Source organism: Aquarana catesbeiana, linkage group LG08, assembly GCF_042186555.1.
Source record: "Aquarana catesbeiana isolate 2022-GZ linkage group LG08, ASM4218655v1, whole genome shotgun sequence".
Taxonomy (NCBI): Eukaryota; Metazoa; Chordata; class Amphibia; order Anura; family Ranidae; genus Aquarana; species Aquarana catesbeiana.
The window spans coordinates 129,979,648-129,992,891 of NC_133331.1; the positions used below are offsets into that span (position 1 = coordinate 129,979,648).

Sequence of the window (13,244 nt, forward strand, 5' to 3'; positions counted from 1 at the left end):
CTAAGAAACCGGAAGCTACGAGCATTTTATGACTTAGATTTCGCCAGATGTAAATAGCGCCATTGGGAAATTGGGGAAGCATTTTATCACACCAATCTTGGTGTCATCAGATGCTTTGAGGGCAGAGGAGAGATCTAGGGTCTAATAGACCCCAATTTTTTCAAAAAAGAGTACCTGTCACTACCTATTGCTATCATAGGGGATATTTACATTCCACGAGATAACAATAAAAATGATTTAAAAAAAAAAAATGAAAGGAACAGTTTAAAAATAAGATAAAAAAGCAAAAAAATAATAAAGAAAAAAAAAAAAAGCACCCCTGTCGCCCTCTGCTCTCGCGCTAAGGCGAACGCAAGCGGCGGTCTGTCGTCAAACGTAAACAGCAATTGCACCATACATGTGAGGTATCGCCGCGAAGGTCAGATCGAGGGCAGTAATTTTTGCAGTAGACCTCCTCTGTAAATCTAAAGTGGTAACCTGTAAAGGCTTTTAAAAGCTTTTAAAAATGTATTTAGTTTGTCGCTACTGCACGTTTGTGCGCAATTTTGAAGCATGTCATGTTTGGTATCCATGTACTCGGCCTAAGATCATCTTTTTTATTTCATCAAACATTTGGGCAATATAGTGTGTTTTAGTGCATTAAAATTTAAAAAAGTGTGTTTTTTCCCCAAAAAATGCGTTTGAAAAATCGCTGCGCAAATACTGTGTGAAAAAAAAAATGAAACACCCACCATTTAAATCTGTAGGGCATTTGCTTTAAAAAAATATATAATATTTGGGGGTTCAAAGTAATTTTTTTGGAAAAAAAAAAATCTTTTTCATGTAAACAAAAAGTGTCAGAAAGGGCTTTGTCTTCAAGTGGTTAGAAGAGTGAGTGATGTGTGACATAAGCTTCTAAATGTTGTGCATAAAATGCCAGGACAGTTCAAAACCCCCCCAAATGACCCCATTTTGGAAAGTAGACACCCCAAGCTATTTGCTGAGAGGCATGTCGAGTCCATGGAATATTTTATATTGCGACACAAGTTGCGGGAAAGAGACAAATTTTTTTTTTTTTTTTTTTTCACAAAGTTGTCACTAAATGATATATTGCTCAAACATGCCATGGGAATATGTGAAATTACACCCCAAAATACATTCTGCTGCTTCTCCTGAGTACGGGGATACCACATGTGTGAGACTTTTTGGGAGCCTAGCCGCGTACGGGACCCTGAAAACCAAGCACCGTCTTCAGGCTTTCTAAGGGCGTGAATTTTTGATTTCACTCTTCACTGCCTATCACAGTTTCGGAGGCCATGGAAAGCCCAGGTGGCACAAAACCCCCCCAAATGACCCCATTTTGGAAAGTAGACACCCCAAGCTATTTGCTGAGAGGTATAGTGAGTATTTTGCAGACCTCACTTTTTGTCACAAAGTTTTGAAAATTGAAAAAAGAAAAAAAAAAGTTTTTTCTTGTCTTTCTTCATTTTCAAAAACAAATGAGAGCTGCAAAATACTCACCATGCCTCTCAGCAAATAGCTTGGGGTGTCTACTTTCCAAAATGGGGTCATTTGGGGGGGTTTTGTGCCACCTGGGCATTCCATGGCCTCCGAAACTGTGATAGGCAGTGAAGAGTGAAATCAAAAATTTTCACCCTTAGAAATCCTGAAGGCGGTGCTTGGTTTTCGGGGCCCCGTACGCGGCTAGGCTCCCAAAAAGTCCCACACATGTGGTATCCCCATACTCAGGAGAAGCAGCTAAATGTATTTTGGGGTGCAATTCCACATATGCCCATGGCCTGTGTGAGCAATATATCATTTAGTGACAACTTTGTGCAAAAAAAAAAAAAAAAAAAGTGTCACTTTCCCGCAACTTGTGTCAAAATATAAAATATTCCATGGACTCAATATGCCTCTCAGCAAATAGCTTGGGGTGTCTACTTTCCAAAATGGGGTCATTTGGGGGGGTTTTGTGCCACCTGGGCATTCCATGGCCTCCGAAACTGTGATAGGCAGTGAAGAGTGAAATCAAAAATTTACACCCTTAGAAATCCTGAAGGCGGTGCTTGGTTTTCGGGGGCCCCGTACGCGGCTAAGCTCCCAAAAAGTGTATCCCCATACTCAGGAGAAGCAGCTAAATGTATTTTGGGGTGCAATTCCACATAGGCCCATGGCCTGTGTGAGCAATATATCATTTAGTGACAACTTTTTGTAAATATTTTTATTTTTTATTTTTTTTGTCATTATTCAATCACTTGGGACAAAAAAAATAAATATTCAATGGGTTCAACATGCCTCTCAGCAATTTCCTTGGGGTGTCTACTTTCCAAAATGGGGTCATTTGGGGGGGTTTTGTACTGCCCTGCCATTTTAGCACCTCAAGAAATGACATAGGCAGTCATAAACTAAAAGCTGTGTAAATTACAGAAAATGTACCCTAGTTTGTAGACGCTATAACTTTTGCGCAAACCAATAAATATATGCTTATTGACATTTTTTTTACCAAAGACATGTGGCCGAATACATTTTGGCCTAAATGTATGACTAAAATTTAGTTTATTGGATTTTTTTTATAACAAAAAGTAGAAAATATCATTTTTTTTCAAAATTTTCGGTCTTTTTCCGTTTATAGCGCAAAAAATAAAAACTGCAGAGGTGATCAAATACCATCAAAAGAAAGCTCTATTTGTGGGAAGAAAAGGACGCAAATTTCGTTTGGGTACAGCATTGCATGACCGCGCAATTAGCAGTTAAAGCGACGCAGTGCCAAATTGGAAAAAGACCTCTGGTCCTTAGGCAACATAATGGTCTGGGGCTCAAGTGGTTAAGTTGTCATATAAAGTGCATCCAAGACACTAATTTTGCACTGATTCTGCTTTCAACAGATTGTTTCAATTCATCTTAAAATATAGTCAGGGCCATATTTGTAGACTATTTATCCTCTAATCATTCAGCTGTGTGTGTAATCTGAGTTCCAGCTATTCTAGAGAGAAGGCTGAAAACGACAGTAGCTGATTACTTCTGATTGTCTCAATCCAACTGAAAATACAGAGAGGCCATATATCCTGAGCAGAAGGAAAGGGGTACATTCTTCCTCTGATCATTCAGCTGTATGTGAAATTTCAGCACCTGCAGTTGAGGTTTGTTCACAACTATTCTTCTTTGCTGCTATTCACAGCAAAGGAGTAAAGTAAGCCTAGTAGGGAAGATAAATGCAAATCAAAGCTCCACCTACTATCTGCAAATAGTGAATATGACATGTGTCCATCAAACCATTGTGGGAGGAGCATGCTGTACTTTAATTCAACATATTGAAACATGTACTGTAATTATTGATCTAAAGAAAAACTCTGATCCCAAGGTCTTAAATGAGGACTGCAGACAAGAAAGCTCAACTCTGGGCAACTCAATCCTTGGAAAATCAAGCTCAAGTAGGCTTAGAAACTATAGCAGTTCAGCTGTTTTCTGAAAATTATTTTCTTCCTCGTACTACCTTCATCTTTAATATATTAAAGCAGAACTTTACCTTAAAAGGGAAGTTCCGCTTTATGCCCTCCTCCCCCTCCCCTTCTGTTTTGGAACTTTTCTGAGGGGGAGGGGGTGGGGCTTGTTTTGACAGGCACACACACACACTTCCAGTCAGATAGCCATGATCCACCAGAAGTTCTCCTCCGCCATCCCCCCTCCCACGCCCGCAACCTTCTGGGACACGTCAGAGGTCCCAGAAGGCTACAGGACTATTTACAAAGCGCAGTGTGGCTCTTGCATGTGCATTGGACAACTGGCTGTGTTTCTTTGCAGCTTCACACTACACAGTAAACTTATTGGCACCAGGGACCTGGGTGAGCATGACGCCGGACCCCTGGGCAGTACCTTTTATTAAATGTCAGCAGCTACAGTATTTGTAGTTGTTGACTTAAAATTTTTATTTTTTTTCAAATAGGGTAAAAGAAAGAACTGCTTTAAAGGAGAAGTATGGGATGGGTTAAATAAATAGCACCTACTACATTCATCACAAATCAGTTAATCTTATTTTCCTACCTCCTTTCGTTTTATCAGCATGTGCACTCGAACTTTCCTCCAACTGCCAAAAACGGTCCATTAGCTGTTTGAAAAGTTCTCAGGGGGTGTATACAACTTCAGCAACACACCAACACACCCCCTGCCTCTGTCCCCCCTCCCCTGAGAGACGTGGCTGTGCTGTGAACAAGCACGTTGATCACATGGCTCTGTTTCCAAAGTAATACCACCTCATACAGGAAACAGAAGCTGCTTTGACCAGATTGTAAACGGAATCTATTGCTGGGAGATAAGACTTTTACAGAACAGAAGTTTCACAGGCTTGTCAGGATCTGGACTGTGTTGGAGAGGGCTCCCTCCTCCCCTCTCTGCTTCTCTAACTTTACACACACAGGCACTCGGAGCTCCTCCTCCCCACATACACACACTTTTTACAGAATTATCTTACACACAGCCTGGAATATGCACAGAGTACAGAGATACACTCTAGAACTGCTCACTTTTTACACAGACAGAGCCTTGATATGCACACTGTATATACAAATAGCCTGAATGTGTGTGGAGGCTGTATATAGCTGCCTGCTGTGCTTGCTGCAGCTCCCACATCTGAAAATCTGAACAGAATACCATTCGGGGGACGATTGTATGGCATCACCTGCCGTACAGAGTCATCATATGCCGTACAGAGTAATCACATGCTGTACAGAGCCACCACATGCCGTACATTGTCACCACATGCCGTACAGTTTCACCACATGCCATACAGCCCCACCACATGCCGTACAGTGCCATCACATGCCGTACAGAGTCATCACATGCCGTACAGTGTCATCACATGTTGTACAGTGCCATCACATGCCGTACAGAGTCATCACATGTCGTACAGTGCCATCACATGCCGTACAGTGCCACCACATGCCGTACAGAGACATCACATGCCATACAGAGCCATCACATGTCATAAAGAGTCATCACATGCTGTACAGTGTCACCACATGCCATACAGAGTCATCACATGCCATACAGAGTCATCACATGCCTTACAGTGTCACCACATGCCGTACAGTGTCACCACATGCCATACAGAGTCACCACATGCCGTACAGAGTCATCACATGCCATACAGAGTCACCACATGTGTACAGTGTCAGAGGAGAGGAGAGGAGAGCCATGTACAGAGGAGAGCCATGTACAGAGTAGAGCCTGTGACGGGAGGGCCCGTGGAACCCAGAATCCCTTGGAAAGGTTGGGAAACCATTGTTTCAGCTCCCCATGCACCTTTTATGTCTAAGTCACCCTGTGCCATCCTGGCACAGGGGGACTGAGAAAATATATCTTGGATTACTTAAAATGGGACAGTAATATTTATCCACAATATCTCCCAGGATATATGTAAAGGCTATTTTTGGTTTGTTTGATTCTAAACTCAACATGTTAGTTGAGAGAGCTGATCACATTGGCCTTTGTACAATGTAGGAGACGAGCTGACTCCTACTGGAGCTCCTGCTATTGTGAGAAAGGTGTCCTGTGTTTATACTTATGATAATGTATAATCTACTGTGTGAAGCTCGGTGACAAGTCTGACCGGTGGTGAAATCCTGATTACATCGGCTGCTTTAAGGGATTAGGTAATTAGCTCATGTTAATGAGGTTTCTGGTTACAGGTGTATTGTTAGAGTAATAAGAGCAGGAGGGGGGCCTCCTCTTCTACTGTATATAAGACTTGTATTCTGGTTCTAATAAACAGTCCATGTTCAGCAACTAAACAAGTATCGTCTTGTTTTGTGCTTGTGAGCGGTTGGAATATCTGACATCTATATTAAGACTGGGAGGAAGTGGTATATGACGAAAGCACTCAAGCAGAGTGTGGGACGTTTTGTTACATTGGTGGCAATGGTGGGACGCTCCCTGCAGTCTGGGACATCCAAACTTACACCTGGATCCAACGTCCGGATAGCAGGAGAGGAGAGGTACAGATACCAGCCACCATGGAAGAGGAATTCAGAAGGAGGTTGTGAGAGATGCTGATACAGCACAGAGGACAAGTGTCAGAGCAGGTGCTGGGATGGTTTGATTCTATCCGCTGCGAACTCTGGAAGGAAGCCCTAGCCCGTGAGCAACACCAGGGAAAAGTTCTCCCCTCGATCCAGGAAAGGTACTGGTCATAGTATGGATTGCGGGTGCTGTTTTTGGGAGAAAAAACGCACAAGGAGCAAACAGCTGAATTAAGCAGGCTGGTCTGGGCAGAGATGCAGCTGGATGAGAGCTACAGAGCCCTCCGGTGGCATGTATCCCAAGCATGCCCTTGGATAGCGGATGACAGCCCAATGGAAGGCTTTGGCTACGGCAGCCTGGGACTGTTGTATGTGAAGCTGACAGGGGACCCTAACTTTGGGAGTGATTTGGAGTGGCGGTTGGACGAAATCATGGATTTCAGACTAGGGCTACTGAACGTCTCAGAAGTGCACTGGGCACTCGAAGATATAAAGTTTCTGGCCGTTCAGGAATGGGAGCTGTGGATCGCCTACAGACGGCTGCTAGACTCTGCTCAGCACCAGGGCTGGGCTCCCTTTGCCTGGGACTATCAGGAAATACCAGTTGACAACTCTGAAATCCTGGCTGAAGTCTGCAAGTAACAGTGCTTTGTGCTTTGCCAACCTGCCCCCGCAGCTATGGACGCAGAGGTCTTATGGCGGATGCAGCAAGTGCTGACTGACCTTGATGATCCTGTTTCTGCATGGGATGATCTTGGATGGAATGTGCCTGCCCAGCAGCATGCCAGAGAATTGGCAGTGGAAAATCTGGAGATTGCCATCCCCAAACCTGAAGTGCTGACAACAGGGCAGAGCTCTGCTAACCTCTGCCCAGCACCGATAGCATCTTTTGGGTTCCACGGACAGGAGATGGGGAACCTCTATCCCCAGACACCAGTTGCAGAGACAGGGGATTTGATAGACTTTTCTGCTGAGGAAGAACAACCTGATGAGCCCCCAGCAGAAGAGCTGGTATCAGGGCCAAACTTCACTGTGCTCTGCCCAGCACCAACAGCAGTATCTGTGGAGTTGCAAGGAACTTCCCCAGCTATAGCGCTGGTCACTGGACAGAGAGTCCAAGACCTCTGTCCCACACCTGTGGCAGTTCCGGAGGCTCAGGGTGAGAAGGTGGCGATCACTTCCCAGCAGCAGATACAGGGGGAGAAGGGAGAGGAGGTGTTTGTTGCCCCTCCTCAACAGTCGGCCAGGGTGGAGAAAGCGGTCTTTCCTCCCCAGCAAAGATCCGTACACCTGGGAGACAGTACCATAGACATGTCGTCCCAGCAGCCAGATGAGGGAACGGAAAAGGAAGTAGCCAGCTCACCTCCCAAGTGGCAGCTACACAGTTTGGGAATGGAGGATTTCAGCCTCCTGCCCCAACAGTTAGCCGAAGTGGATGATGTGGAGTCCCCAGCAGAAGTGCTGGCAACAGGGCAGAGTGCTATCCAACTCTGCCCAGCATTGGCAGCAACTGTGGAGTTCCAGGGAGCTGGGGCAGACAGCTCATCTCTCCAACCACAGATTACAGAATGTATGGACTTAATTGACTGGAGTCCACTGGAGAAGGGAGTTCCAACAGCAGACGGCACCCCAGAATGATGACACCAACCCAGCTGAAGCGCTGGCAACCAGACAGAGGGTCCAAGACCTCTGCCCCACACCTGTGACAGTTCTCGAGGCCCAGGTGAGGAGGTGGCGGTCACTCCCGAGCAACAGATCAGGACCCAAGGAGAGAATGCAATCAGCACCTCACAACTGCAGCTTGATCTGGTGTTGGTGGATGGGCCTGCTTTCTCCCCTAACATAAACCCAGCAGAAGTGCTGGCAACCGGGCAGAGTGCTACCAACCTCTGCCCAGCACCGGCAACAACTACAGAGTTCTAGGGAGCCAGGGCAGTCAGCCTCCCTCCCTAACAGTTAGCCGGAGCAGATGGTGTGGGGTTTCCAGCAGAAGGGGTGGCAACAGGGCAGAGTGCTGCTGGCCTCTGCCCTGAGCTAACAGAGGACGGATTTCCTGTAAAGGTGGATGGGACTTCAGCCTCCACCTGTATACCCCAGGGATGCTGGGCAGTTGGCCCAGATGCCCAACAGCATGATGGACTGAGCCCAGCCACCCTGTCTTCTCTCCTGCAGCTAATGAGACTCCAGGGGGAAGAACCAGTCCGCACTTCCCCCCAGCAGCAGGTATGTTCTATGAGAGAGGCAGAGGTGGGCTGGGTGAGTAATGCTCTGGTTGGAACAATTTGTTTGGGGTAATGTGTGGGTACAGGCATTAGAGGGTTGGAACTATTGACTAACTTTGGAGTCAACCAGTCTGGGGTCTCCTCCTGTGTTAGTCTTCTGCTGAAAGGGGAGAGATGTGGCGGGAGGGCCCGTGGAACCCAGAATCCCTTGGAAAGGTTGGGAAACCCTTGTTTCAGCTCCCCGTGCACCTCTTATGTCTAAGTCACCCTATGCCATCCTGGTACAGGGGGATTGAGAAAATATATCTTTAATTACTTAAAATGGGACAGTAATATTTATCCACAATATCTCCCAGGATATATCTAAAGACTATTCTTGGTTTGTTTGATTCTGAACTCAACATGTTAGTTGAGAGAGCTAATCACATTGGCCTCTGTACAATGTAGGAGACAAGCCGACTCCTACTGGAGCTCCTGCTATTATGAGAAAGGTGTCCTGTGTTTATACTTATGATAATGTAATCTACTGTGTGAAGCTCGGTGACAACAAGTCTGACCTGTAGTGAAATCCTGATTAATCATAACAATGCTCAGGAGGGCATGGAGTCACATCGGCTGCTTTAAGGGATTAGTTAATTAGCTCATGTTAATTAGGTTTCTGGTTACAGGTGTATTGTTAGAGTAATATGAGCAGGAGGGGGGACTTCCTCTTCTACTGTATATAAGACTTGTATTCTGGTTCTAATAAACAGTCCATGTTCAGCAATTAAACAAGTATCGTCTTGTTTTGTGCTTGTGAGCGGTTGGAATATCTGATATCTATATTTAGACTGGGAGGAAGTGGTATATGATGAAAGCACTCAAGCAGATTGTGGGACATTTCGTTACAGAGCCATGTACAGAGGAGAGCCACGTACAGAGGAACCGCACATGTACAGAGATAGCTTTTTATGGCATGTGATGGCACTGTACGGCATGTGATGGCTCTGTATGGCATGTGATGGCTCTGTACAACATGTGATGAAACTGTACGGCATGTGATGAAACTGTACGGCATGTGATGGCACTGTACCGCATGTAATGCCACTGTACGGCATGTGATGACTCTGTACAACATGTAATGACACTGTATGGCATGTGATGACACTGTACGGCATGTGATGACTCTGAACAACATGTAACGACACTGTACGGCATGTGATGGCACTGTACAACATGTAATGACACTGTATGGCATGTGATGACACTGCATAGCATGTGATGGCTCTGTACAACATGTGATGACACTGTACAGCATGTAATGACTCTGTACGGCATGTGATGACACTGTACAGCATGTGATGGCTCTGTACAACATGTGATGACACTGTACGGCATGTGATGATTCTGTACGGCATGTGATGGCGCTGTACGGCATGTGATGGCTCTGTACAACATGTAATGACACTGTACAGCATGTGATGACACTGTACGGCATGTGATGACTCTGTACGGCATGTGATGGCTCTGTACAACATGTAATAACACTGTACGGCATATGATGCCACTGTACGGCATGTAATGACACTGTACGGCATGTGATGGCACTGTACGGCATGTGATGGCACTGTACAACATGTAATGACACTGTACAGCATGTGATGACTCTGTGCGGCATGTGATAGCACTGTACAGCGTGTAATGACACTGTACGGCATGTAATGGCACTGTACAACATGTAATGACACTGTACGGCATGTGATGAATCTGTATGGCATGTGATGCCACTGTACGGCATGTAATGACATTGTATGGCATGTGATGACACTGTACAACATGTAATGACACTGTACGGCATGTGATGACTCTGTACGGCATGTGATGACACTGTACGGCATGTGATGAATCTGTATGGCATGTGATGCCACTGTACGGCATGTAATGACATTGTATGGCATGTGATGACACTGTACAACATGTAATGACACTGTACGGCATGTGATGACTCTGTACGGCATGTGATGGCGCTGTACGGCATGTGATGACTCTGTACGGCATGTGATGGCTCTGTACGGCATGTGATGGCATTGTACGGCATGTGATGGCTCTGTACGGCATGTGATGACATTGTACGGCATGTGATCCTATAATACTCTATTTACAATGAAGGAAACATTCTTGCTATAGGAGTACTAGGTAATACACCAATTTTGGGGGAGCAAAGCTCTCTCCATGTCTGAGGAGCTCTGGGCTTCAGCATGAAAACACAAGTAGATGTAAAAGGTTTCATTTTCTCTGACTTTATTTCATTTTACAACCCCTGGCAAAAATTATGGAATCACCAGTCCCTGAGGAGGTTCCTTCAGTTGTTTATTGTTGTAGAAAAAAAGCAGATCACAGACATGGCCAAAAACTAAAGGCATTTCAAATGGCAACTTTCTGGCTTTAAGAAGCACTAAAAGAAATCAAGAAAAATAATTGTGGTGGCCAGTAACAGTTAGATTTATAGAACGAGCACTGGGAATAAATTATGGAATCACTCAATTCTGAGGAAAAAATTATGGAATCACCCTGTAAATTTTCATTACAAACACTAACACCTGCATCAGATTAAATCTGCTTGTTAGTATGTAGGTAAAGAGGGTAAATCGTCACGCAGTGTTGCACAAGATGTTGGTTGTTCACAGTCGGCTGTGTCTAAAACATGGACCAAATACAAACAACATGGGAAGGTGGTTAAAGGCAAGCATACTGGTAGACCAAGGAAGACATCAAAGCGTCAAGACAACTTAAAGCAATATGCCTTGAAAACAGAAAATGTACAACAAAACAAATGAGGAACAAATGGGAGGAAACTGGAGTCAACATCTGTGACCGAACTGTAAGAAACCGCCTAAAGGAAATGGGATTTACATACAGAAAAGCTAAAAGAAAGCCATCTCTAACACCTAAACACAAAAAAACAAGGTTACAATGGGCTAAGGAAAGGCAATCGTGGACTGTGGATGATTGGATGAAAGTCATATTCAGTGATGAATCTCGAATCTGCATTGGGCAAGGTGATGATGCTGGAACTTTTGTTTGGTGCCGTTCCAATGAGATTTATGCAGACGACTGTCTGAAGAAAACATGCAAATTTCCACAGTCAATTATGATATGTGGCTGCATGTCAGGTAAAGGCACTGGGGAGATGGCTGTCATTAAATCTTCAATAAATGCACAGGTTTACAATGAAATTTTGGACACTTTTCTTATCCCATCTATTGAAAGGATGTTTGGGGATGATGAAATCATTTATCAAGATGATAATGCATCTTGCCATAGAGCAAAAACTGTGAAAAAATTCCTTGAAGAAAGACACATAAGGTCAATGTCATGGCCTGCAAACAGTCCGGATCTCAAGCCAATTGAAAATCTGTGGTGGAAGTGAAAGAAAATGGTCCATGACAAGGCTCCAACCTGCAAAGATGATTTGGCAACAGCAATCAGAGAAGGCTGGAGCCAGATTGATGAAGAGTACTGTTTATCACTCATTAAGTCAATGCCTCAGAGACTGCAAGCAGTTATAAAAGCCAGAGGTGGTGCAACAAAGTACTAGTGATGTGTTGGAGTGTTATATTGTCTGTTTGTTTTTCATGATTCCATAATTTTTTCCTCAGAATTGAGTGATTCCATAATTTATTCCCTGTGCTTGTTCTATAAATCTAACTGTTACTGGCCACCACAATTATTTTTCTTGATTTCTTTTAGTGTTTCTTAAAGCCAGAAAGTTGCCATTTGAAATGCCTTTAGTTTTTGGCCATGCATGTGATCTGCTTTTTTTCTACAACAATAAACAACTGAAGGAACATCCTCAGGGACTGGTGATTCCATAATTTTTGCCAGGGGTTGTACTATACCAGTAATGCATGGGATGCCTGTGTGCTGTTACATCCATATTCTGCTTTAAAAATATATTGTTTTCACTCTGGTAGATAGTAATATATAGAGGAGATTTACATACACAGCACTATCAGAGACTTCTTCTACCTTAGTCACTGAATTAAGTGCTGATATCTCTGCCGACTCTTCTGACCATTGGAACAGAATGCAGAGGAGGAGGGAGAAGGGAGGGGGTGCAGGAGCAAGCAGAAAGTAGAAAGCCAACATCAATCACGCAAGATGACAGGAAAGGGGGTGGATCTAGACTCCCATTGTCGGTATGAGGCTTCATGAAAGTCTGTATACCCTCTCACAGGTATTTAGCTCAATTTTAACAGAATGGGGGCACTTTTGAGAGGGCTGGAAAGGTGTTTTAGATATCAGCAGCTCACATAGAATAGATATAAGCAAAAAAAAGTAAACCCATTCTTTTCTTTTAAGTTCTGATCTGTCTCGGGGGAACCCCTGATATATTTATATATTGCTAGTTCATGGCACGTTTGCATGGTCAGTAAGTTCTAAATATAATAATACATACAAGACTATAGAATGTAGTGTATCTAGCATATTTGACACCCAAAGCAGATCATTTTTTTAACACTCCCCTGCTCTATTAAAAAAAAAGTTTCACTAACAATTACGAAATGGAACATATAATAATACTGACCACAAAAGAAACACCAATGGTGAAAATTGTAGTTCCCCTTACAATGATCAGTGGAAAAGTGCCTAACTATTGTGTAGCGATCCCATACATGGGGGGTTAATGGAAGGAGGACATTCTAACATGGTTGACCAGTGGAAAGACTGCCCCTCTTACACACAGCTAAAAAGATCATTAATATCAGTGGTTACTGGGAGTTAGAAACTCTTCATTGTCCAACAACGTTTTGAGGAACCCTGGTTGAAGAACCCTGGTTGAGGAACCCTGCTCTAAAGCTTTACATGTCTAATTAGGATTGTTATTATTAACTCTTTCAGAACTTATCTTCTTGTAATTAGTGATCTTTTAATTTCCATAACAAGAACTGGAGAAAGACAAGAAATTGAAGCAATAGAAAACCATGTGTTTTTTTTTCTTTTGGATCCAATCAGATTGCAGCTTTTATTCTTAACATGACTTTTATCA

At 43.9% G+C, this 13,244-nt stretch overlaps 1 protein-coding gene across 1 annotated transcript in view; it reads right to left on the reverse strand.

The window, feature by feature from the left end:
* HTR7 (5-hydroxytryptamine receptor 7) overlaps positions 1-13,244 on the reverse strand; it is a 329,036-nt gene that overhangs the window by 75,559 nt on the left and 240,233 nt on the right. The window lies entirely within an intron of this gene.